Source organism: Dasypus novemcinctus (genome assembly GCF_030445035.2).
Source record: "Dasypus novemcinctus isolate mDasNov1 chromosome 12 unlocalized genomic scaffold, mDasNov1.1.hap2 SUPER_12_unloc_3, whole genome shotgun sequence".
Classification (NCBI taxonomy): Eukaryota; Metazoa; Chordata; class Mammalia; order Cingulata; family Dasypodidae; genus Dasypus; species Dasypus novemcinctus.
In genome coordinates this window covers 70,677-97,144 of record NW_026688131.1, presented here as the reverse complement: position 1 = coordinate 97,144, position 26,468 = coordinate 70,677, and the positions used below count along the sequence as shown (strand labels likewise).

Sequence of the window (26,468 nt, the reverse complement as noted above, 5' to 3'; positions counted from 1 at the left end):
GCAGCGGCAATCCTCCAGGTGCAACGGCAAGAACCAGGAAGGAAGGACGGCCCAACAGTGGGCTCTTGATACTAATGGCTGCACTTTTGAGCCTATACACCTGCAATAAGAACAAGGCCTAGAGTAGCATTGTGCCTGGGGGTTTCCTCCTGACAGCCTTCATGTTACTCCAATGTGGCCACTCTCACAGCCAAACTCAGCGTGTAGATGCGATGCATTCCCCCCAGCGTGGGACACGACACCCGGGGATGAGCCTCCCTGGCACCGAGGGATCACTACCACATACCAGCTGAAGAAGCAACTAGAAAATGACCTTGAATTAAAGATTCAATGCGGAACAGCAGAATATACCTGTCTACATATAATAACATGACTTCGGGAGGCTGTTTGACCTAATGTAAGGGGGAAATGGAAAGGAGAAATGAGATTATAAGGCTGTGAGCCTCTAAAAAAGAGTCTGGAGGTTGTCAGAAGGAATACCCCTATGTACAACTGAACAGAGTCTAAGAGACAGATAAGGTAGATACAACCCCAGGTATTGGTTCTTTTGAGGGATAAAGAGACCCACGGGTTCTATGGTCATGGCAGAAGGGGTTCACTGCCATGACAGATGGCCCTTCTTTGGAGCTGGTGTTTCTGCGTGATGGAATTGGACTCAGAGGGGATCTCTTTTCACAAGACTTGCATGCTACTTTACTGGAATTGTAGTTGGTGCTGGGTTTAAGATATATGTAGGGGATTTGAATCTCTGGACTGATAATATGACACCCAGGCCCAGAGCCTCAACAGACTTCAGCTCCTACACTTTGATTTACTGGACTTACTCCACTCAGCTAACGTGGAGTTGAAGAAGGTCAACCACCACAACATGGAGCCTAGAGTGTCTACAACTGGAAGCGGGAGGAGTGCATCCAGTGCCCATGTGGAATCTAAGCCCTCACTTGACATAGGTGTGCAATGGACACAACCAATCCAATGTCCACAGAGAAAATGTGGAATGGGTGTGGGAACGGTAGCCATGGTGGCTGCTGGGTGTGGGGAACGGGAGGAAGAGAGGAGATGTGGAGGCGTTTTCGGGACGGGGAGTTGTCCTGGATAGTGCTTCACGGACAATTACGGGACATTGTAGATCCCCCCAGGGCCCACTGGATGGAACGTGAGAGAGTCTGGGCTATGATGTGGACCATTGACTATGGGGTGCAGTGATGCTCAGAGATGAACTTACCAGGTGCAATGGATGTGTCATGATGATGGGAGAGAGTGTTGCTGCGGGGGGAGTGGGGGGCGGGGGCGGTGGGGTTGAATGGGACCTCATATTTTTTTTAATGTAATTTAAAAAAATAATAATAAATAAATAATTTTTTTAAAAAAAGATGTCACAGGCATAAATATCTACGCACCTAACCGAGGTCCCCAAAATACATGAAAGAAACTCTGGGAAAACTGAAGGGAGAAACAGACATCTCTACAATAATCATTGGTGACTTCAAAATACCTCTCACATCATTAGATGGAACTAGATGGAAGACCAACGAGGAAAGAGGGAACTGAAACAATACGATCAATGAGTTAGACCTAACAGACATAGACAGAAGGCAGCATTCAAATTCACTGGGATATACATTCTTTACACGTGCCCAAGGATCCTTCTCCAGGATAGACCACATGGTAGGGCATAATGCAGCTCTCAATAAATATAAAAAGACTGAAATTATATAAAGCATCTTCTCAGATCATAGGGGAATGAAATAAAATCAATAACAGACAGGCAAAAGGTAACTTGGCAAATGTGTGCAGGTTAAACAACACACTCTAAGATAATTACTGGGTGAAAGAAGAAAGTGCAAGTGAAATCAGACAAATGAAAATGAGACCACAATTTATCAAAACTAATGGGATACAGCAAAGGCAGTCTTGAGAGGGAAAGTTATAGACCTAAAAGCCTGTATTAAAAAAGAAAAAAGAGCGAAACTCAAAGAATTAAGGGAACAAAATGAGAAATTAGAAAAAGAACAGCAAACCAGTCCTCAAAAAAAAGAGAAGAAATAATAAAGATTAGAGAAGAAATAAATGAAATTGAGAAGAAAAAGAAATAGAGAAAATCAAAACAAAAGCAGATTCTTTGAGAAGATTAGTAAAATTCACAAACTCCTAGCAAGATTAACAAAGGAAAAAAAAAAAAGAAGAACCTAATACATACAATTTGAAATGAAAAGGGGCAACCCAAGAACTAGAAAGGATCATAAGAAGATATTCCCAGACGCTGTATGTCAATAAACTAATCAACCTAGATGAAATGCTCACATTTCTAGAAATGCACAACCTAACCTACATTGACACTACAAGATACATAAGAACTTAACAAACCAATTACAATTAAAGACACTGAATCTGTTTTCAAAAATCTCCCAACAGAGAAAACTCCAGGACCATCTGCCTTCCCAGGTGAATTCTCCTAAACATTTCAAAAAGAATTAACACCAATCCTGCTTAAAATCTTCCAAATATTGAAGAGGAAGAAAAATAACCCAACACATTTTAGGAAGCCAACATCACCGTAATACCAAAGCCAAACAAAGACACTGGAAGGAAAAGAAAATTACAGACCAATCTCTCTAATTAAGATTGATGCAAAAATTCTCAACAAAATATTTATAAATCGAATCCAGCAGCACATCAAAAGACTTATCTATCAAAACCAAATGGGATTTATTCGGTAGGCAAAGCTGGTTCAACATAAGAAAATCAATCAATGAAATACACCACATTAACAAAGTGAACGAAATGAAACCAAATGATCGTCTCAATCAAGGCAGAAAAAGCATTTGACAAAATCCAACACTGTTTCTTATAAAAACATTTCAAAACAGACGAGTAGAAGGGAAATTCCTGAATATGGTAACAGGCACATAAGAAAAAACCCACAGCTAACATCGTACCCAGGGGGAATGGCTGAAAGCTTTTTCTCTGAGACCGGGAACAAGACAAGGATGTCCACTAGCACCATTGTTCTTTGACATTGCAATAGACGCTCTAGGTAGAGCAACTAGAAAAAAAAATAAAGGCATCCAAATAAGAAAAGAGGAAGGAAAACTCTGTTTTCGGAAGGCATGATCTTATATTTAGGAAATTCTGAAATGTCTACACCGAAGCTACTTGAGCTAATAACTGAGTTCAGCACAGTGACAGGCAGCAAGATCGACACGGAGAAATCAGTAATGTTTAGGTACACTAGCGCTGCACAACCTGAGGAGGAAATCAGGGGAAAATTTCATGTACAAGAGCAACAAAAAGACTCCAACATCTAGCAATCGATTTAACAAAAAGCAGCACAGGACCTATAAGGAGAAAATTACAAAACAATGCTAAAAGAAATTTAAAAAGACCGAAACAATTGGAAAGACATTCCGTGTTCATGGACTGGAAGACTAAATATCATAAAGAGGTGAATCGTACCCAGATTGATTGATATATTCACTGCCATACCAATGAGAATTCCAACAGTCTACTTTACAGAAATAGGAAAGACAATTGCCAAATCATTTGGAAGGGAAAGTGCACACGAGGCGCCAAAAGTATTCTGAAAAAGAAGACCAACGTAGGAAAAATTTCACTGACCTTGAAACATATTACAAAGCTACAGTGGACAAATCAGCATGACACTGCCATAAAAAGAGATACACCAATCAGTGCAATAAGATTGAGAGTACAGAAATATACTCTCACCTCTATGGTCAAGCAGTTTTTGACAAGCCTACCAAGTCTGTGTTAATGGGAAAAAACAGACTCTTCAACAAATTCCTATAGAACAGGTTATAAATAACCAAAAGAATTTTAAAAAGACCCCCATCTCACTCTCCATACAAGAATCAACTCAAAATGGATCAAACACCTAAATGTCAAAGCAAGTACCGGAGAACCAGGAAGATGGCAGAGGAGTAAGGGGCTCCTACAGTCCGCTCCTGCTGCAGGGCAGTTAGCAAACACCCAGAGCTCTCTGAGCCAGCTGAAGCATCATATGGGGGCTCCAGGAGGCCAGAAGAGCTTCCTGCAACATCCTTGGGGGAGTGGAAGGAGGAGATGCCCGTCTGCAGAGAAGACTCATAAGTAGAGGCTCCACACCCTGGGGGCCGGTGCCATCCTCCACTGGAGGTACAAGCCGCCTCAGGAGCAGCTCCGAGGCTGGAATCAAAGCTCCACTTCCCAAAACTGGTGGGAGGCGGCAGACTTGGCCCAGTGGTTAGGGCGTCCGTCTACCACATGGGAGGTCCACAGTTCAAACCCCGGGCCTCCTTGACCCGTGTGGAGCTGGCCCATGTGCAGTGCTGATGCGCGCAAGGAGTGCCGTGCCACGCAGGACACCCACGCGCAGGGTGTGTGCCCCGTAAGGAGAGCGGCCCAGCGCAAAACAAAGTGCAGAGTGCCCAGTAGTGGTGTGGCACACACGGAGAGCTGACACGACAAGATGATGCAACAAAAAGACACACAGATTCCCGGGGTGGGGGAGGAAGGGGAGAGAAATAAATAAATAAATAAGTAAATACAATTTTTAAAAACATGGGTGAGGAAGAGATGGATGGGCACCAACTTCAGCTACTGATGAGGAAATTCAGCGGGCTACAGTATAATCCTGAGAAGAAGTTTGAGCCTGTCCAAGTCAGAAAGAGGCCGGGAGCTGCCATCTTAACTCCACGCCTGTCACGAGGGGAAGCGGGGTGGACTGAGGATCCCAGTGCTGGCGGGGACCGGCTTCTTCCCACCAAGATCACATTGCAGCTCCAGCCTAGGCCCCAGTGCCACCACCAGCCAGCAGGGAGGAAGCTGCGGGGACCTGAGCCAGCTCTCTGGGAAATTACCGGCCAAGCCAGGGAGGCCGGTGATCATCCTACTCTGGCGGCACGAGCCGCCCCAGGAGCTGCTCTGTGACAGGAATTGGAAGATCCACTTCCCAGAAACAGGAGGAGAAGACAGTTGGCTGCCCATTTCGCCTACTGATTGGGAGACTTGGCTGGCTAAGAGATAACCCTGGGAACAGGAAGGGTGAGAACGAGCCAAGCCGAAAGTCAGAAACAGGCCAGCAGACGCCATTCTGACTCCACCCCCAGCCTGAGGGGAAGCCGGGCTGACTGAAACTCTCAGGGTCAGCAGGAACCAGTTTCTTTCCCGCAGATCAGCCTGCAGCCTGCCTAAGTTTCAGCCCTGCCTCTGGCAGGGAGGACACTGAGGAGCCCTGCACCAGCCTGTACAGGTAACTGCAGGGAACTCTGGCTGGCACAGACTGAAAATCAGAAGTCTACCAGCGCCACTGTGGTCATCTTAGGACCCGCACTGCATAGATTGCTGCCCACACCTGCAGCTCCATCCCTGCCCCAGGCAGGGGAGAAAGGGATGTGAGGCTCCATCAGTCTCTCTGGGCAACTACAGTCTAGGCCTGCATGTGGATTATTCCAGTCACAGGGGCTGTGACTCTGTCCCTACCCCTGGCAAAGGAGAAAGTTGGAAGAAGCTTCACTGGTCCCGGCACAATGAAGGGGGCTTGAAACTCCACAGCTCACAGCAACAACTACATGCTTGGCTCCTACTGCACAATCAGCAAGGGAGGAAGGATAGGAAGCCCTAAACTAAAGAGAAAGATTGCACCCAGAATAAATACTCTAGGAAGCCAGATGCAAAGACACCAACAAAAAATTACAATCCACACCAAGAAACAGGAAGCTACGGCCCAGTTAAAAGAACAAGATAAGCCTCCAGATGACATAAAGGAGTTGAGACAACTAATTATACATGTTCAAACAAATCCCCTTAATAAATTCAATGAGATGGCTAAAGAGATTAAGGATATTAAGACGACATTGGAGGAGCACAAAGAAGACTTTGAAAGCAGACATAGAAAAATAGCAGATCTTATGGGAATGAAGAAGGTGCAACTCATGAAATTAAAAAAAACATTGGAATCCTATAATAGCAGGTTTGAGGAGGCAGAAGAAAGGATTGGTGAGCTTGAAGAAATGGCCTCTGAAAGTGAACTTACAAAAGAAGAGTTGAAGAAAAGAATGGAAAAAAATTGTAAAAGGTCTCAGGGAACTAAATGACAGCAAAAGGCATGCAAACATATGTGTCATGGGTGTCCCAGAAGGAGAAGAGAAGGGAAAAGGGGCAGAAGGACTATTTAAAGAAATAATGGTAGAAAAATTCCCAACCCTATTGAAGAAAATAGGTATCGCTGTCCAGGAAGTACAACATACTCCCATCCGAGAAAATCCGAATAGACCGACTCCGACACATACTCATCAGAACGTCAAAGGCCAAAGACAGAGAATTCTGAGAGCAGCAAGAGAAAACCAATGCATAACATATAAGGGATATTCAGTAAGGTTAAGTACGGATTTCTCACCAGAAACCATGGAGGCAAGAAGACAGTGGTCTGATATATTAAAGATATTACAAGAGAAAAACTTCCAGCCAAGAATCTTATATCCAGCAAGACTGCCTTTCAAAAATGAGGGTGAAATTAGAATATTCACAGATAAACAGAAACTGATAGAATTTCTAAGCAAGAGACTAGAATTTCAGGAGATACTAAAGGGTGTGCAAAAGAAAGACAGGAGAGAGAGGCCTGGAAGAGAGTCTAGAAATGAAGATTATATCAAAAAAAGTAACCAAGAGTGTCAAAAAAGTGGGGAAAATAATACGACAGATAAAACTCAAATAGGAATAAACTTAACCAATGATGGAAAGCACTTGTATTCAGAAAACTGCACCTCAGTGTTAAAACAAATTAAAAAAGGCCTAAATAACTGGAAGCACACTCCATGCTCATGGATTAGAAGGCTAAATATCATTAAGATACCAGTTCTACTCAAATTGATATACAGAGTTAATGCAATCCTGATAAAAATTCCACCAGCATTAAAGAAAAAATTGAAAACACAATCATTAAATTTATTTGGAAGGGAAAGGAGTCTTGAATAGCCAGAAACACCATAAAAAGGAAAAGCAAACCCTCATCTCCAGACTTTAAATCATAATACCTACCTATAGTGGTAAAAACAGCGTGGTACTGGCCTAAAGACAGACACAATAGACCAGTGGAACCAAATTTCTGGTTCACAAACAGACCCTCACAGGTATGGTCAAGTGATTGTTGACTAGCCTGTCAAACTCACACAGCTTGGGCAGAACAATCCATTCAACAAACGGTGCTGAAAGAATTGGACATCCATAGCTGAAAGAAGGAAAAGAGGACACCTATCTCACACCTTATCCAAAAATTAACTCAAAATGGATCAAAAAACTAAAAATGAAAACAAGAACCGTAAAACTTCTAGAAGAAATTATTGGAAAATATCTTCAAGACCGAGTGGTAGGGGGTGGATTCTTGAAGGAGAAAAGAGGGGAACTGAGTGGACTACTGATGTTTAATGTATGTAGAAGTTTTAGTTAGCTGTGCTGTAAAATTGGGGAAATGTATAGAGTGGATGGTAACACACAGTGAGTAACAGCTACTTTATAAATGGGGATGTGACTGAAAATCGTAGTCTAGTTATGTAAATGCCAATTGACGGAATGCTTGGGAATGATCTAGGAACTGGATAGCACGGTAAACCAAGAGGTGGGTGAGAATTGTGGTTGATGGCACAGATGCACGAGTGTCCTTTGTGAGCTACAACAAATGTATATTACCAGGGCAGGTGTTGGGAATGTGGAGAAGCATGGGAATAATACAGCTGGAGGGACCTATGGACTGTGGTTAGTAGTCATAATATACTATTCTTGCATCTATGCAAAAGATGTACTGTGTTGATACTGAGGCAGTATGGAAAAGTGAGCCAAATGTACGCTATGGACATGACAATAATCAGATTTCTGCACATGTGCATAATTGTTTGATAAGTTTACAACTTTTGTCATAAAAATATACATATTTAAAAAATAATAGGGCGGTTTGGCCAAAAAACACACCAAATGTAAGATAAGAACTATGATTAGTGGTAAGATTTTGACAGTGTTCTTTCATAGTTTGCAGCAAACGTCCCATGACAATACAAGGTTTTGGTGGAGGGTTGATGTATGGGACCCCTGCATGACGTTATGCATGTTTGCTTTGTAAGTTCGCAACTTTTGCTATAGACTTTTTTATGTATGTTCATATATAAATGATATAAAGATAATAATTGTATTGGTTAGAGGAAAAATACTTTGTTTAGTAGTAATATTTTGACAATGTTCTTTAATCATTAGTTTAAAAGGTTTAAAAACAATACAAGTTACTGGTGGTAGAGTGAGATGTTACATGTTTTTTAAGTTCACAACTATTATACATTTATTGTTTCTGTAAAAAAAAAAAAAAGGACCATAAAACTACTAGTAGAAAATGTAGAGAAATGTCTTAAAGACCTTGTAGTATGTGGTGGTTTCTTGGACCTTACTCCCAAAGCACAAACGACAAAAGAAAAATTAAATAAATGGGACTTTCTGAAAATTAAACACTTTTGCACCTCCCAGGACTTTATCAAACGGGGGAAAAGGCAGCCAATTCAATGGGAGAAAACACTTAGACACCACATGTCCAATTAGGGATTAATGTACAAGATATAGAGAGAGATGTAACAACTCAACAATAAAAAGACAAACGACCCAATAGAAAAATGGGCAAAAGACATGAATAGACATTTGTCCAAAGAAGAAATACAAATGGCAAAAAACACATGAAAAAATATTCAACATCATTAATGATTAGAGAAACGCAAATCAAAATGAGATGTGATTTCACAGCTATCAGAATAGCCACTATGAAAAAGTCAGAGAAGTGCAAGTGTTGGAGAGGATGAGGAAAGACAGGAACACTTATTCACTGTTGGTGGGAATGCAGAAGGCCACAGCCACGGTGGAGGACTGTCGGGCAGTTCCTAAAGAAGCTGAATATAGACTTGCCACGGGACCCTGCAACAGCACTACTGGGCATATTCCCAGGAGAACTGAGAGCACTGACATGTCAGACACCTGCACACCTACCTTCAGAGTGCCGTTATCCCAACTGCCAGAAGCCGGAAACAGCCCGGGTGTCCATCAGCCGGTGACTGGAGAAACACACTGTGCTGTATTCACACGGAGGAACATCGTGCCGGGGTGTGAAGAAGTCAAGTCGTGAACCCGATGACAACATGGATGAACTGGAGGACGGGATGCTGAGTGAAGCAAGCCAGACACAACGGGACAAATACAGGAGGCTTGCACTACTCTCACCTAATTGCACTGTGTAACATAACGTATGATTCCATCTACGTAAGATGTCACTATAAATCAACGTATAGAAGGAAAAATGTATTTGTGCAAAAATACCTAGAAATGGGATCTGCGGACAGCAGGGGAAGCACAGAGAGATCAAGAGGTGATGTATTTTACTAGTTGTTTTTTTCATTTATTATTATTATTGAACTAACGAAAATGCTCTAATGATGACTGAGGGGATCAACTCATGACTTTGTGATTGTGCCAAATACCACCGATTGTGCACTGTGGATGAACTGTATGCTTCTTTAAAACAAAGGCAAACAGCACTTAAAAATGGGAGAAATACGAGAATACACATTTACCAAAGGAGAAACGTATGATCCTTTTCATCACTAGGGAAATGCATGCTAAAATCTGCTATAGATAATAAAATGGCTAAAATCAAGAGACGTAATACCAACCGTTAAAGAAAATGTGGAAAAACTGGAATCCTCACACATTTCCGGTGAGAATGCAAAACGGTGCTGCCACTTTGGGAAACATTTTGTCAGTTTCTTAAAAATGTGAACTTACCGTAATTCATCCTGACTCCACTCCAAAAAGTCTTTCCTAAACAAACGAAACTGTATCCGTGCAATGATTCCTAGAGCAACTGTACGGCAGCCAAAACTGGAGGAAAAAAAACACACACGTCTATGAGCTGGAGCATGCATAACAAAAGGCGGTGCATCCATCAACAGATCTGCACCTCTACCTATCTAATCTCAGGCACCTCCCCACCACGCTGCCCTTGGAAGCAGCCCACCAAGGCCTGTCTACAACCTACCTGGAGGACACGCAGGCCTCTACAGGACTAACTTCAGTGCTAATTACAGACATAAATAGAAGGACAGAAGAGCCACGTGTGGGGAAGCAACTGGGCCCAAGTCAGTGCACTCGGCGGGACCATAAATTCCAAAGTAGGGACCACTGGCAGGGCACCAAACTCCTGAGCTGTCTGCCTGGCTCCAGCGCCTGGATGTTTCAGAACACTCAGGACACCAGCTCTCTGGGGTAGCATCGACTTTGGCAGTGAGAGACCCTGCTGAGACATGCATAAGCATCAACCCTGGGATAACCTCTGGGCTCACCTCCCTTTGCAGACTCTTAGCACCTCAACTGATTTCTCTTTTATCTTTTCCTCATTTTGGTCGAGGTCTTTTTCCAGTGGCATTGCTAGTTGGTACTTGGTAGTAATCCCTCGGTGCCAGGGAGTCTCATACCCTGGAGTCATATCCCACACTGGGGGACAGACAATGTATTTATAGGCTGAGTTTGGCTTAGAGAGAGGCCGCACGTGAGGAACGAGGAGGCTCCCAGGAGGCAACTCTTAGGCACCCTGTAACAGAAGGCTAAGTTTCAATTTCGAGTGTGAAGGTTCATAAGCACACACAGTCATCAATATCAAGTGTCCATCAGGAGACCATCTTCCTCCACTAGTCATTGTCCCTGTACTCTAGGGGGAATCTTGCTGACGTCTTAGAGAACGTGGCAGAGCTCCCCAGGATGGGAATTTGACATTCCTTCGGTTACCGTCTGAACCTCCATCCACCGAGGCGATGCCCCACGAACGTACATTTATGGGCCTTATATGGACGCGAGGTGGGCTTCCTCCCACGTTATCCCGTCCCTGACATCCCACTCCAGTGATCCTGCCACAGACAGAGAACCACAGTGCTGGAGAGGACGTGGAGACACAGGAACGCTAACTCACTGTGGGTGGGAAAGCAGAGTGGTACAGCTCCTGTGGAGGACTGTTTGGCAGTTACTAAAGAAGTTAAAGATAAACTTGCCACATGACACTGCAACATCACTACTGGGTATACAGCCCTGATAGCAGGGACACAAACGGACATCAGCACACCCATGTTCAAAGCAGTATCATTCGCTAGATCAAGAAGATACGAAACAAGCACACAAAAAAATGTGAAACCCGAAATAGAAAAGTAACAGAGCTAATGGGAAGGAAAGACACGGTAGATAAGATTAAAAACACATTAAAGACACACAGCAAACTCGAAATGAAAGAAGAAAGAATAAGTGATATCAAAGACAGAAGAGCTAAAATTATAGAGAGAAAGGAGTAGGAAAAAATGAACATGGGTTCACAGAGGTTGAATGACAACTCAAAAACCAACAACAAACATGTCATAAGAGATCCAGAAGGAGAAGAGAGGGGAGTGGGGGGGGGGGAAGTATTTGAGGAAATAATAGTTGAAAATTTCCCAACTCCGAGGAAAGAAATTAAGCTACAAGTCTAAGAGGCCCACTGTATCCCAATCAGAATAAATCCAAATAGACCTATTCCAAGACACATACTACTGAGAAAATCAAACGTCAGAGATAAAGAGAAAATTCTGAGAGCAGTAAGAGAGAAGAGAACCATTACTTACAAGGGACACCCAGTAAGATTTAGTACAGATTCCTCATGAGAAACCATGGAGGCAAGCACACAGCACTATGATAAAATTAGGAGACCAAAAGAGAAAAACTGCCAGCCAAGAATTCTGCATTCAGCAAAATTGTCCTTCAAATATGAAGGTGGGTATACAATATTCACAAGCCAATGCAAATATAGTTCATAATAAAGAATCCATCTTGCAGGATATATTAAGGGAAGCCTTAGAACCTGAAAGAAAAAGGAGAGTGAAGCTTGGAGGAGAGAATAGAAGAATAGAAGGAGAACCAAAAAAGTAAAAAGACAGACCAAAATGTGTATGACATATGATAACTAAAGAAGAAAATGGTGGAAAGAAATAACCCATTTGCAGTAATATCACTGAATAAGAATAGATTAAACTCACCAATTAAGAAATATAGGCTGAAAGGATGTATTAAAAAAAAGCATGAGTCAGTCGTATGCTGCGTACGAGAGACCCACCTTAGACCCACGGATACAAACTGCCTGAAAGTGAAAGGCTGGAAAAAGATACTCCATGCAAATAGTAACCAAAGACAAGCAGGCTTACCTATACTATACTGGAGAAAACTGACTGTAAGTGCAAAAAGTTAAGAGACATACAGAAGGCCATTAAATATTAATAAAAGGGACAAGCAACCAGGAAGATATAACAGACATAAATATCTATGCACCAAACCAAGGTCTCCCAAATACATGGAACAAACTCTGGGAAAATTGAACAGAGAAACAGCCCTCTCTACAATAATCAGTGGAGACTTTAACACACCTCTCACAACATTAGATAGAACTAGACAGAAGACCAACAAGGAAATAGAGACCTGAAACAATCTGATCAGTCAGTTAGACCTAACACACATATACAGAACACAGCATCCAAACTCAGTGCATTAGACATTCTTTGAACGTACCCCTGAATCCTTCTCAAGGACAGACCACATATCAGGGCACAATACAGCACTCAATAAATATAAACATCATCAATTTCTACAAAGCATCTTCTCAGACCAGAAGGGAATCAAAATCAAAATCAATGTCAGAGAGAAAAAGGTAAATTCACAAATGTATGTAGTCTGAACAACACACTCCTAAGTAATCAGCGGGTCAAATAAGAAATTGCAAGTGAGATCAGTAAAGGTATTCAGACAAATGAAAGCGAGATCACAACTTATCAAAACTTACAGGATACAGGAAATGCAGTCCTGAGAGGGAAATTTAAAGACTTAAAAAAAAAAGCCTATATTAAAAAAGAAGAAAGAGCTAAAATCCAAGAATTAACTGAACAACAGAAGAAACAAGAAAAAGAACAGCAAACCATCCTCAAAGCAAGCAGAAGAGGTAAGAAAGATTAGAATAGAATTGAAGGAAATTGAGAAAGAAAAAAAAAAACAGACAAAACCAAAAGCCAGTTATTTGAGATGGAGATCGGTAAAATTCACAAACCCCTGCCAAGATTAACAATGAAAAATAAAGATCCTAATAAATACAATTGGAAATGAAAGAGGGGAAGTTATGACTGATCCCACAGAACTAAAAAGGATCATAAGAGGATATTCTGAGAAACTGTATGCCAACACACTAAACAACCTAGATGAAATGAGCAAATGCCAAGAAAAGCACAACCAGCCTACATTAACACTACAAGAAATACAAGAACTTACCAAACCAATCACATTGAAGGACACTGAAACTGTCTTTAAAAATCGCCCAACAATGGAAAAATCTAGAACCATGTCACTTCACAGGTGAATTCTACCAAACATTTTAAAAAGAATTATCACCAATCCTGTTTAAACTCTTCCAGAAAGTTGAAAAGGAGGGAAAATAACCCACCATTTTTTAGAAAGCCAACATCACTGTAATACCAAACCCAAATAAAGACACAGTAAAGAAAAGAAATTACAGACCAATCTCTCTAATGAACATTGAAGCAAAAATTCTTACCAAAATATTTATAAATCGAATCCAGCACCATATCAAAAGTCCTATACATCACAATCAAGTGGGATTTATTCCTGGTGGGCCTGCGCAGTAGTGGTGCCATGCACACGGAGAGCTGACACAGCAAGACGACACAACAAAAAGAGACACAGATTCCCGGTTCCAATGACAAGAATGCAAGCAAACTCAGAAGAACACACAATGAATGGACACAGAGAACAGACAATGGGTATGGGGGAAGGGAAGGGAAGAGAAGTATATTTAAAAGCTTTCTAAAAAATTAATAAATAAATAAATGATAATAACATAAAAAAAAAAGAATCAACTCAAAATGGATACAAAGACCTAAATATAAAAGCAAGTACCAATAAACTACTAGAAGAAAATGTAGGGAAGCATCTTAAAAACCTTGTGTTATGTGGTGGTTTCTTGGACCTTACACCCAAAGCACAAACATCAAAAGAGAAATTACATAAATTGGACCTCCTTAAAACTAAACACTTTTGCACCTCCCAGGACTTTGTCAAAAGAAGGAAAAGGCAGCCAATTCAATGGAAGAAAATACTTAGTAATCACATGTCGGATAAGGGTTTAATATCCCAGATATAGAGAGAGATGTTACAACTCAACAATAAAAAGACAAATGACGCAAAAGACATGAATAGACATTTGTTGAAAGAAGAAATACAAATGCAAAAAAGCACATGAAAAAATATTCAACATCATTAATGATTACGGAAATGCAAATCACGACGAGATATCATTTCACAGCTATCAGAAGGGCCACTATTAAAAAGTCAGAGAACTACAAGTGTTGGGGAGGATGTGGAAAGACAGGAACATTTATTCACTATTGGTAGGAATGCAGAATGCTACGGCCACTGTGCACGACTGTTTGGCAGTTCCTAGAGAAGTGGAATATAGATTCACCACGTGATCCTGCACCACCACTACTGGGTACATTCCCGGAAGAACTGAGAACAGTGATATCAACAGAAATCTGCACACCTACCTTCATAGTGGCGTTATTCACAATTGCCAAAACCTGGAAACAGCCCACGTGTCCAACAGCTGATGAACAGATAAACTGTGTTGTATTCACAGGACGGAAGATCATGCAGTGCTAAGAAGAAATAAAGTCATCAACCACAGGACAACAGGAATGCACCTGGAGGACAGGATGGTGAGTGAAGCACATCCCAGGCAACAGCAAAAAGATATTTGTATTTTTTTTCCAGTTGTGGCTGTCAGGCACTTGCCCTGATAAAAAAAACTGTGGTGTATTGACATGACAGAACATTATGCGGGCAGTAAGAAGAAATGACGTCATAAAGCATATGACAACGTGGATGAATCTAGAGGACGTTATGTTGAGGGAAGCCAGCCGGACACAAAAGGACAAATACTATATGAGCAAGTTACCATTGACCAAATATATTCTGTAATATATTGTATGATTGAAAAAAAGTGTATATGTATGCAATATATTTTAGAAATGTATGATTTTATCCAACAGGGTTTTCTTTTTAAAATATTCTTTATATATTCTATTATGAAATGTAAAAAATGAAGTAAAAAATAAAGTGAGGTTACACTAAAGAGTTGAGCATTGGAGACTTTAAACTTTGTTACTTAAGAAAAAGATGTAACAAACAAGAGAGAGTATTCAAACGTTATTTTTCAGCATAGTAAAACCAAGTGTGAAATATGACTATGGATAAAACTGCAGGTATGACTGTTCTCTTTGAAATTGAACAAATGTATGTTAACACTACAAAATGCTAATATTTTATTATCACTTATGCTATCTGAAAGAAACCTGACACAAATTACTACCTACTGCATGTTCCTATTTATATAAAATGTAAATCAGTTTATAAAGATGAAATTACATTTGTGGTTATGTAGGGATGGGGAAGGACTGCTAAGGGGCGTGGTTTTTTTAAAAGTACTAAAAATGCTCTAAAAATTTTTATGGTGATGAATGCACAACATTGTGATTATACTAAAAGTCACTGATTATAAACTTTGGATAGATTGTGTGGTATATGAATATATCTCAATAAAATTCCTAAATACATAAATATAATTGTGCTTCTATTTCCAGCATGGAAATCCATTAGAGTTTTGAAGAATTTTCTTATTACTTTATTTTTCTTCTTATTGAAATAATGAAAATATTCTGATGCTGACTGAGGTAACGATTCACATCAACGCGATTACACCAAATACCATGGGTTGTACACTTTGAATCAACTGTATGCTTCTCTTAAAACATCAATAAAACACTGATTTCCTAAAAACCTATACATGGATCAATAAAAGCAATTTATTAAAAAAGAAAAGAAAAGAAAAGAAAAGGACTGCTAATCCTCATCCAAAGATTTCACTGCTAAGGTTTTCTTATAAAACCTTTCTGGATTTTCCCACTGAGAGCACATTGTATTCTTCCTCGTCACACTTAGGATCTGCTCAGTGACAGGGCACTAGGAGAACAGCATGGTCATCTGCATGGAAGTGACAGGGCCCCAGCAGCCCTGCCTGGCTCCCCTTCCAGGAGGCAACCCTGTGAAAACCACCTTCAGAAGTGCAGGGGGAAGAGCAGGGGACAAGAGAAGGGGGTAGGGGTGAGAAGGTCCAGCCATCTGTCCTGAGTGAGAGCAGCGGCTCCACAGCCCTGAGCTGCTTCCCTAGAAGGGGACCAACTCTTCTAAGAGGCTGAGTACAGTAAGCACAGAGGAAGTGCAAATCTGTCCTCCACAATGCCTGGCCATTGTACATTCCCACCAACAGGGAATGAGGGTTCCCCTTCCTCCACATCCTCTCCAACACTTGAAGTCCTTTCGTTTTTAATAGTAGCCAGTCTAATGGGTGTAAGATGGTATCTCACTATAGATTTGATTTGCATTTCCCTTCTAATTATTGATGTTGAGCATCTTTTCATGTGCTTTTTAGCCATTTGTATTTCTTCTTTGGAGAAATGTCTGTTCAAATCTCGTGCCCATTTTTTAAAATGGGTTGTTTGTCTCCTTATTTTGAGATCAAGGATTCCTTTCCATATGCTGGATATTAGGCTCCCTCAGGTATCTGGTTACCAAATATTTCCTTGCATTAGGGAGGCTGCCTTGTCACTTTCTTGAGAAACTTCTTTGAGGTACAAAAGGTTTTAATTTTGAGGAGGTCCCTTTCATCTATTATTTCTTTTTCTGCTCCTGCTTTGAGTGTGAAGTTCATGAAGCCATTTCCTATCACAAGGTCCTGTAGATCCTTCCTTAGGTTATCTTCCAAGGTCTTTATGGTCTTGGCTTTTCTATTTAGATCTTTGATGCACCTTGTGTTGATTTTTATATCAGGTGTTCATCTCTCATTCCTATGCATATGGATATGCAGTTCTCCAAGGCTCATTTGTTGCAGAGGCCGTTCTCTCCCAGTTGATTGGGCTTGGTGCCCTGTCGAATATCAGGTGACTCTATACGTCAGGATCTATATCCCGACTCTCAGTCCAGTTCCATTGGTTAGTATGTCTGTCCTTGTGACAGTATAATGCAGTTTTGACCACTGTAGGTTTGTAGTATGTTTTAACGTCAGGTAGTGCCCTTCCTTGATTTCATTTTCCTTTTTCAATATGTCTGTGACTGTTCAGGGTACCTTGCCCTTCCAAATACATTTCACAGGGAGTATTTCCAAATCAGTAAAAAATGCTGTGTTTATTTTTATTAGGATTGCATTCACCCTGTAGATTATTTCGGGCAGTTTAGACACCTTAATGACGTTTATTCTTCCTATTGATGGACAGGGAATATTTTTCCATTTGTTTACGTCTTCTTTGATTAAAGTGTTGTGTAGATTTCTGTGTTTGTCATTTACATCTTTATTTAAATGTATTCCTAAGTATGTGATGTTTTTATATTATTATTACAAATGACGGTTTATTTCTTGATTTCCTCCTTCTATTGGTCATTATTGGTGTAGGTGTTTGGTTTTTGCACAGGTGTGCGGGGATCAAGCCGGGTAGTAGGTGATTGGGTGCCTGTGGCTGTCCGTCAAGGGTAGGACAGGCCCCCGTAGGGGCGTGGCGTCCCGGAGCGGGGCGGGAGCTCATTGGCTCAAGCGCTGGCGCCGACGCAGACGCTCCGCCCCTCAAGCCCCGCCCCATCCCGGGCCGGCGGCCCCTAGAAGAGCTGGCGGCGTGTGGGGCGCACGAGGCCCTGCTGGGTGTTCCGGGGGCGCCGCCCGGGAGCCCGAGGGCGGGGGAGCGTGTGGTCGGCGGGCGTGGGGGCTGCGGGAGCGCTCGGCCCTTGCCCAGGGACCCCGCCCGTGTCCCGCCCGGGTAGCGGTAAGTTTGGGACGGAGTTGGCATCGGGGCGGGACAGGCGGGCGGGGACCCCCCGGGGCGCGGAGAAGGGGGCGAGGAGCTCCCCGCTGGCGGCGTCGGGGGCGCGGGTCCCGGGAAGTCGTGCGGGGCCCCGGTCCTGCGCGCCCTCAGGGCCTGGTGGGGCCCGGGCGGGGCCTGGCGGGGGCGCTGCTTCCGGGGCGGCGCGGGGCCGGGGGCGGGGGTGCAGTCGAGGGGGCGCGGGGTGCAGTCGGGGTGGGGCGTGGTGCACTCGGGGGGTGGTGCAGGTTGCAGTCGGGGGGGGGGGGCGCAGGGTGCGGGGGGGGGGGGGCGCAGGTTGCTGTCGGGGTCCTGGCCCGGCGGGACTGTGGTGCCGGGCCCGTGGCACAGTAAGGTCCCGGGGGTTCACGGGAAGGGTGGCCCGCCCTCACCCCCGCCCCTCCTGCGCCCCCCATGGTCCTGAACACCCCCACCGTCCCCCGTGTCCCCCCCAGGGCCCCTCTGGCCCCTGAATGTTGCCCCCAGGGTTCCTCCAGTCCCACAGCGCTTCCTCCTCCCACTTAGTCCCCCCTTTTCCTCACAGTCCCCCTTCCTGCAATGTCCTACCCCCCCAACGCTCCCTGTCCCCCCCACTCCCGCCTGTCCCCCCCCACTCCCTCCCCCCCACTCTCCCTCCTAACCCCCGCTGTCCCTCTCCACACCAGGTCCCTCCTTGGCTCCCATGGTCCTTCCTGCCCTCACCCCAAAGTCCCTCTTTCCCGTCTACTGTCTCTTTCCCTCAAGACCACCACCCCGTTGTCCCTCCCCGAACAGGCCGTCCAGCCCCCCCTTGGTCCCTGACCCTCCAAAGTCCCCTCCTTTATCCCCCCCATGAACCAGCCCCCATCCACTGTCCCTCCCCCACACAATGTTTTCTGCCCCCCCAAGGCTCCTGTCCCCCATGGCTCCTCCTGTCCCCCCACTCTCCCTCCTCCCCCCGCAGTCCCTCCTGTCCCCTCCCAGGTCCCTCTTCTTCCCCGCACAGTACCTCCTGTTTCCTGATGGTCCCTCCTGGTGCCCCACGCTCCCTCCATCCTCATGGTTACTCCCACCTCACCAAGTTCCCTCACCCTCAAGTTCTCTCCTGCCCCTTCACAGTCACTCCTGCACCCCTACCTTCCCTTCTCCCCCACAGTCCCTTCCCCCAAGGTCCCTTTAGCCCCCTCACGGCCTCTACTTCCCTCCACGAACCCTCCTGCCCCCCCACAGTATCTCCTCCCCCACCAAGGTTCCTCCTGTCCCCCCCAGGTCCCTCCTATCCCCCCATGGTCCCTCCTTCCCGCTTACTGTCCCCCCATTGTCCCTCCCCAAACAGGCCATCCTGCCCCTCCCATGAATCACCCCCACACACAGTCCATCCTCCCCACAATCCTTTCTACCCCCACATGGCTCCTCCTGCCCCCCCCTTCCTGCCTCCCCCATGGCCCCTCCTCCCCGGCCAAGGTCCCTCCTATCCCCCCCATGATCCCTCCTCCCCCGCCAAGGTCCCTCCTATCCCCCCATGGTCCCTTCTCCCCCGCCAAGGTCCCTCCTATCCCCCCATGGTCCCTCTTATTCCTCCATGGTCCCTCCTGCTCCCCCCACGCACCTCCTGGTGTGCCATTCTCCCTCCACTCCCACGGCTCCTCCCTCCTCCCCAGGGTTCTTCCCCACCCCCATGGTCCTCCTCGCCCCCGCAGTCCCTCCTACCACCTCCACACTCCCTCGTGCCCCCCACAGTATCACCTCCCCTCGCGGTCCCTGCCTCTGCCTCCCCACAGTTCCTCCCCCACATGGTCCCTCATCCCCCCCACAGTCCCTCCTGCCCTTCCACAGTTCCTCCTCCTCTCCTACGGTCCCTCCTCCCCGTGATTGTCCCCCCACCCACTGTGTCCCCCCCAAAGTCCATCCTCCTCCATGTTCCCTCCTTCCCATGATCCTCCCCAACCCCGGTCCCCCCACATGGTCCCTCCTGTCCCCCCACCGTCTTCCCTTCCTCCAACTTTCCTTCCAGCACTCCCACGGTCCTCCTGTCACCCCACAGTTCCTCCTGTCCTCCCAAAGTCCTTCTTTCTCTCTCCCCCCATGATTCCCCACCCTCAGTGTCCCCTCAAAGTTTGTCCTCCTCATTGGTCCCTCCCGCCTATGGTCTTCCCTGCCCATGGTCCCCTCCAAGGTCCTTTCTCCCCCCACTGTCCCAGCTGCCCACCCCCACATTCCCTCCTTCCCCCTCAGTCCCTCCTGCCTCCCCTTGGTCTCTCCTGCCCCCCACAGCCCTTCCTGCCCCCCATGATCCCTCCTGCACCCCTGTGGTCCCCCCTCCCCTCCATGGTCCCTTCTCCCTCTCCACAGTCCCCCCTCCCTCCCTGCACTGCCCAGGGTCCCCCATGGTCCACCCCTTGGCCCTGCCCTGCACCCTCCTGGCCCTCCCAGGTCCCTGGGTGCTTCCCCTTTCAGCGCCCCCTTGCCAAGGCCCTACACTTCAGATGGCCCCTGGAGCCAGGCGGAGGCTGCTTCTCCCTCTTCTCCTCCCACCTGGAAAGGCCAGGCTCAGGGACTGGCCTGCAGCAGTGGCTCTTCCAGGGGTCACTGCTGAGGGGGAATTGGGGGCTCCTGGGGAAGGGCTCCTGGGAGGCCCAGGGGGAGCGTGACTGACCCCCGGTGTGTGCCTGCAGGGAGCACAGTGAGTGGGGCCCTCGCGGGAGGGGCCTCTGGGTGCAGGTTTGTGCCCGGCCTGGGAGCTTTGCAGGGACCACCACAGTTTGCGTCTAAAAGTGTGTGTCTGGCCCCAGAGGTCTGCAGGTGCGGCTCCTCCTGCTCTCAGGCATTTGCGTTCTTGGGGTCACAGCCCTGGTGAGTCACTTGAGCCTTTCCTTGTCTGTGTGTCCTGTTTCATTCTTTTCTGGTTTCTGGGATTCCACAGGGCAGGTGAGGGCTGGGTTCTAGGGCCCCCACCACTGTGTCCCCTCCTGGCTGTGGCTGCACTGTAGGCCCAGGACAGCCTCAGCCTTGGCTTCCCTCAGAGCTCCCCCTGGTCCCAGGACACTCTTTCCTTTTGGTGGTGGTGACAGGTTTTCTTAGAAGTGTGGTTTCCTGGAGTAACGCTGGGTGGAAATGGTTGGAGAGCTCTTGCTCAGGTGATAGCTTGCTAGGGCCGGAGGAGAGCAGCTGGCCGGTGGGGGCCACTGAGTTTGGGTGCCTGCTAGGACCCTCTGCACAGCCTGGGAAAGGGCGCCTGCTGGTCAGACCGCCTGCCCGAGGCTGCTGACGGTCCCAGGGGTGTGCTGAGCATTTCCAGGAGCTCCAGGAGCCTCTCCTTGGCAGGGGGGTGACCTGGGTGTCTTGGGGACACCACTGTCGCCTGCTTTGTCTACCAGGAGCAGTCACCCAGCTGGCCTTAAAGGAGCCTGGCTGCAGAGGACGCCTCTGTGCTTACTGTTCTCGGCCTCTTAGAAGAGTTGGTCCCGTTGTAGGGAAGCAGCTCAGGGCTGTGGAGCCGCTGCTCTCACTCAGGACAGATGGCTGGACCTTCTCAGCCCACCCCCCTTCTCTTGTCCCCTGCACTTCCCCCTGCACTTCTGAAGGTGGTTTTCACAGGGTTGCCTCCTGGAAGGGGAGCCAGGCAGGGCTGCTGGGGCCCTGTCACTTCCATGCAGATGACCACGCTGTTCTCCTAGTGCCCTGTCGCTCAGCAGATGCTAAGTGTGACGAGGAAGAATACAGTGCTACTCTCAGTGGTTTTATAAGAAAACCGTAGCAATGAAATCTTTAGATGAGGATTAGCAGTCCTTTTTGTTTTTTTTTAACAAATTAATTTTATTGATACATGTATGTTTTAACAATTCAGTTTTATTGATATTAAGAAAGCATACAAGTCATTCAAAGTGTACAATGCATGGTATTTAGTATAATTACATGGATGTGCATTCATTACCTTGGTCATCATTAGAATATTTTCATTATTTCAATAATAAGAAAAATAAACTAATGAGAAAATTCTTCACACCCTCTGTTTGCCTGCTGGATATAACTTCCCTTTCTGGCAGCTCCAGCACAATTATTGATGTATTAAGCAGTTTTATTGAGATATATTCACAACGATATGAACTGTCCAAAGCGTGCCATCAGTGGCTTTTAGTATAATCACAGTGTGGTGCATTCATCGTTATAAAAATTTTTAGAATCTTTTTCAGTACTTTAAAAGGAAAATCTCAAGCCCCTTAGCAGTCATTCCCCAGCCCTATATAACCACTAACCTAACTTCATCTTTATAAACTGATTTACATTTTATATCAGTGGAATCATGCAGTATGTAGTACTTAGAGTCAGGTTTCTTTCCCTTAACATAAGGGATATATTAATATTTTGTAGTGTTAACGTACATTTGTTCAATTTCAAAAATTACACTGATATATGCAGTTTTATCCATATTCATATTTCACACGTGATCTTTCCTATGCTAAGAAAGAACCTTTTGGTTACTCTATCTCTTTTGTTACCTCTGTTTCTTGAGAACAGATCACATTTTAAAGTCTCCAAACTCAACTCTTCGGTGTAACCTCATCTATTTTCTTTTTCTTTTGTGCATTTAATAATTGAATATATAAACAATTTAAAGAAAAGAAAACACTTGAATAAAAACAATACAATTATAAATTGAATATATTGGGTATCTGATAAGTTTTTTCCAATCCTACATTATATTACACGATACGTTTGGTTCATAGTCAACACAACCATATAGTATTTGATCTTTTGTGTCTGGCTTGCTTCCCTCAGCATAATGTCCCCTAGATTCAGCCATGGTGTCATGCGCTTTATGACTTCATTTCTTTTTACTGCTGCATAATGTTCCTTCATGTGAATACACCGCAGTACGTTTATCCATTCATCAACGGATGGACACCCGGGGTGTTCCCAACTTCCGGCGATAGCGAATGATACTGCTTTGAACATGGGTGTGCTGATGTCCGTTTGTGTCCCTGCTATCAGGGCTGTATACCCAGTAGTGATGTTGCAGTGTCATGTGGCAAGTTTATCTTTAACTGCTTTAGTAACTGCCAAACAGTCCTCCACAGGAGCTGTACCACTGTGCTTTCCCACCCACAGTGAGTTAGCGTTCCTGTGTCTCCACGTCCTCTCCAGCACTGTGGTTCTCTGTCTGTGGCAGGATCACTGGAGTGGGATGTCAGGGACGGGATAACGTGGGAGGAAGCCCACCTCGCGTCCATATAAGGCCCATAAATGTACGTTCGTGGGGCATCGCCTCGGTGGATGGAGGTTCAGACGGTAACCGAAGGAATGTCAAATTCCCATCCTGGGGAGCTCTGCCACGTTCTCTAAGACATCAGCAAGATTCCCCCTAGAGTACAGGGACAATGACTAGTGGAGGAAGATGGTCTCCTGATGGACACTTGATATTGATGACTGTGTGTGCTTATGAACCTTCACACTCGAAATTGAAACTTAGCCTTCTGTTACAGGGTGCCTAAGAGTTGCCTCCTGGGAGCCTCCTCGTTCCTCACGTGCGGCCTCTCTCTAAGCCAAACTCAGCCTATAAATACATTGTCTGTCCCCCAGTGTGGGATATGACTCCAGGGTATGAGACTCCCTGGCACCGAGGGATTACTACCAAGTACCAACTAGCAATGCCACTGGAAAATGACCTCGACCAAAATGAGGAAAAGATAAAAGAGAAATCAGTTGAGGTGCTAAGAGTCTGCAAAGGGAGGTGAGCCCAGAGGTTATCCCAGGGTTGATGCTTATGCATGTCTCAGCAGGGTCTCTCACTGCCAAAGTCGATGCTACCCCAGAGAGCTGGTGTCCTGAGTGTTCTGAAACATCCAGGCACTGGAGCCAGGCAGACAGCTCAGGAGTTTGGTGCCCTGCCAGTGGTCCCTACTTTGGAATTTATGGTCCCGCCGAGTGCACTGACTTGGGCCCAGTTGTTTCCCCACACGTGGCTCTTCTGTCCTTCTATTTATGTCTGTAATTAGCACTGAAGTTAGTCCTGTAGAGGCCTGCGTGTCCTCCAGGTAGGTTGTAGACAGGCCTTGGTGGGCTGCTTCCAAGGGCAGCGTGGTGGGGAGGTGCCTGAGATTAGATAGGTAGAGGTGCAGGTCTGTTGATGGATGCAGCGCCTTTTGTTATCCATGCTCCAGCTCATAGACGTGTGTGTTTTTTTTCCTCCAGTTTTGGCTGCCGTACAGTTGCTCTAGGAATCATTGCACGGATACAGTTTCGTTTGTTTAGGAAAGACTTTTTGGAGTGGAGTCAGGATGAATTACGGTAAGTTCACATTTTTAAGAAACTGACAAAATGTTTCCCAAAGTGGCAGCACCATTTTGCATTCTCACCGGAAATGTGTGAGGATTCCAGTTTTTCCACATTTTCTTTAACGGTTGGCATTACGTCTCTTGATTTTAGCCATTTTATTATCTATAGCAGATTTTAGCATGTATTTCCCTAGTGATGAAAAGGATCATACGTTTCTCCTTTGGTAAATGTGTATTCTCGTATTTCTCCCATTTTTAAGTGCTGTTTGCCTTTGTTTTAAAGAAGCATACAGTTCATCCACAGTGCACAATCGGTGGTATTTGGCACAATCACAAAGTCATGAGTTGATCCCCTCAGTCATCATTAGAGCATTTTCGTTAGTTCAATAATAATAATAAATGAAAAAAACAACTAGTAAAATACATCACCTCTTGATCTCTCTGTGCTTCCCCTGCTGTCCGCAGATCCCATTTCTAGGTATTTTTGCACAAATACTTTTTTTCCCTCTATACGTTGATTTATAGTGACATCTTACGTAGATGGAATCATACGTTATGTTACACAGTGCAATTAGGTGAGAGTAGTGCAAGCCTCCTGTATTTGTCCCGTTGTGTCTGGCTTGCTTCACTCAGCATCCCGTCCTCCAGTTCATCCATGTTGTCATCGGGTTCACGACTTGACTTCTTCACACCCCGGCACGATGTTCCTCCGTGTGAATACAGCACAGTGTGTTTCTCCAGTCACCGGCTGATGGACACCCGGGCTGTTTCCGGCTTCTGGCAGTTGGGATAACGGCACTCTGAAGGTAGGTGTGCAGGTGTCTGACATGTCAGTGCTCTCAGTTCTCCTGGGAATATGCCCAGTAGTGCTGTTGCAGGGTCCCGTGGCAAGTCTATATTCAGCTTCTTTAGGAACTGCCCGACAGTCCTCCACCGTGGCTGTGGCCTTCTGCATTCCCACCAACAGTGAATAAGTGTTCCTGTCTTTCCTCATCCTCTCCAACACTTGCACTTCTCTGACTTTTTCATAGTGGCTATTCTGATAGCTGTGAAATCACATCTCATTTTGATTTGCGTTTCTCTAATCATTAATGATGTTGAATATTTTTTCATGTGTTTTTTGCCATTTGTATTTCTTCTTTGGACAAATGTCTATTCATGTCTTTTGCCCATTTTTCTATTGGGTCGTTTGTCTTTTTATTGTTGAGTTGTTACATCTCTCTCTATATCTTGTACATTAATCCCTAATTGGACATGTGGTGTCTAAGTGTTTTCTCCCATTGAATTGGCTGCCTTTTCCCCCGTTTGATAAAGTCCTGGGAGGTGCAAAAGTGTTTAATTTTCAGAAAGTCCCATTTATTTAATTTTTCTTTTGTCGTTTGTGCTTTGGGAGTAAGGTCCAAGAAACCACCACATACTACAAGGTCTTTAAGACATTTCTCTACATTTTCTACTAGTAGTTTTATGGTCCTTTTTTTTTTTTTTACAGAAACAATAAATGTATAATAGTTGTGAACTTAAAAAACATGTAACATCTCACTCTACCACCAGTAACTTGTATTGTTTTTAAACCTTTTAAACTAATGATTAAAGAACATTGTCAAAATATTACTACTAAACAAAGTATTTTTCCTCTAACCAATACAATTATTATCTTTATATCATTTATATATGAACATACATAAAAAAGTCTATAGCAAAAGTTGCGAACTTAGAAAGCAAACATGCATAACGTCATGCAGGGGTCCCATACATCAACCCTCCACCAAAACCTTGTATTGTCATGGGACGTTTGCTGCAAACTATGAAAGAACACTGTCAAAATCTTACCACTAATCATAGTTCTTATCTTACATTTGGTGTGTTTTTTGGCCAAACCGCCCTATTATTTTTTAAATATGTATATTTTTATGACAAAAGTTGTAAACTTATCAAACAATTATGCACATGTGCAGAAATCTGATTATTGTCATGTCCATAGCGTACATTTGGCTCACTTTTCCATACTGCCTCAGTATCAACACAGTACATCTTTTGCATAGATGCAAGAATAGTATATTATGACTACTAACCACAGTCCATAGGTCCCTCCAGCTGTATTATTCCCATGCTTCTCCACATTCCCAACACCTGCCCTGGTAATATACATTTGTTGTAGCTCACAAAGGACACTCGTGCATCTGTGCCATCAACCACAATTCTCACCCAC

The 26,468-nt window shown here is 44.8% G+C and overlaps 2 long non-coding RNA genes across 2 annotated transcripts; one reads left to right on the top strand and one right to left on the bottom strand.

Moving 5' to 3' along the window:
* Positions 1–9,020: 9,020 nt before the first annotated feature.
* LOC139438476 (uncharacterized) lies at positions 9,021–10,591 on the bottom strand. The gene is made up of 3 exons (XR_011648147.1): positions 10,365–10,591; positions 9,808–9,903; positions 9,021–9,188 (listed from the first exon to the last, which is right to left on the bottom strand). It is a non-coding gene; the product is annotated as an uncharacterized lncRNA (long non-coding RNA).
* A 13,058-nt stretch (positions 10,592–23,649) lies between these two features.
* On the top strand, positions 23,650–25,060 carry LOC131277412 (uncharacterized). Its single transcript, XR_009184581.2, has 3 exons — positions 23,650–23,715; positions 24,177–24,272; positions 24,893–25,060. It is a non-coding gene; the product is annotated as an uncharacterized lncRNA (long non-coding RNA).
* The last annotated feature ends 1,408 nt before the right edge of the window (positions 25,061–26,468 follow it).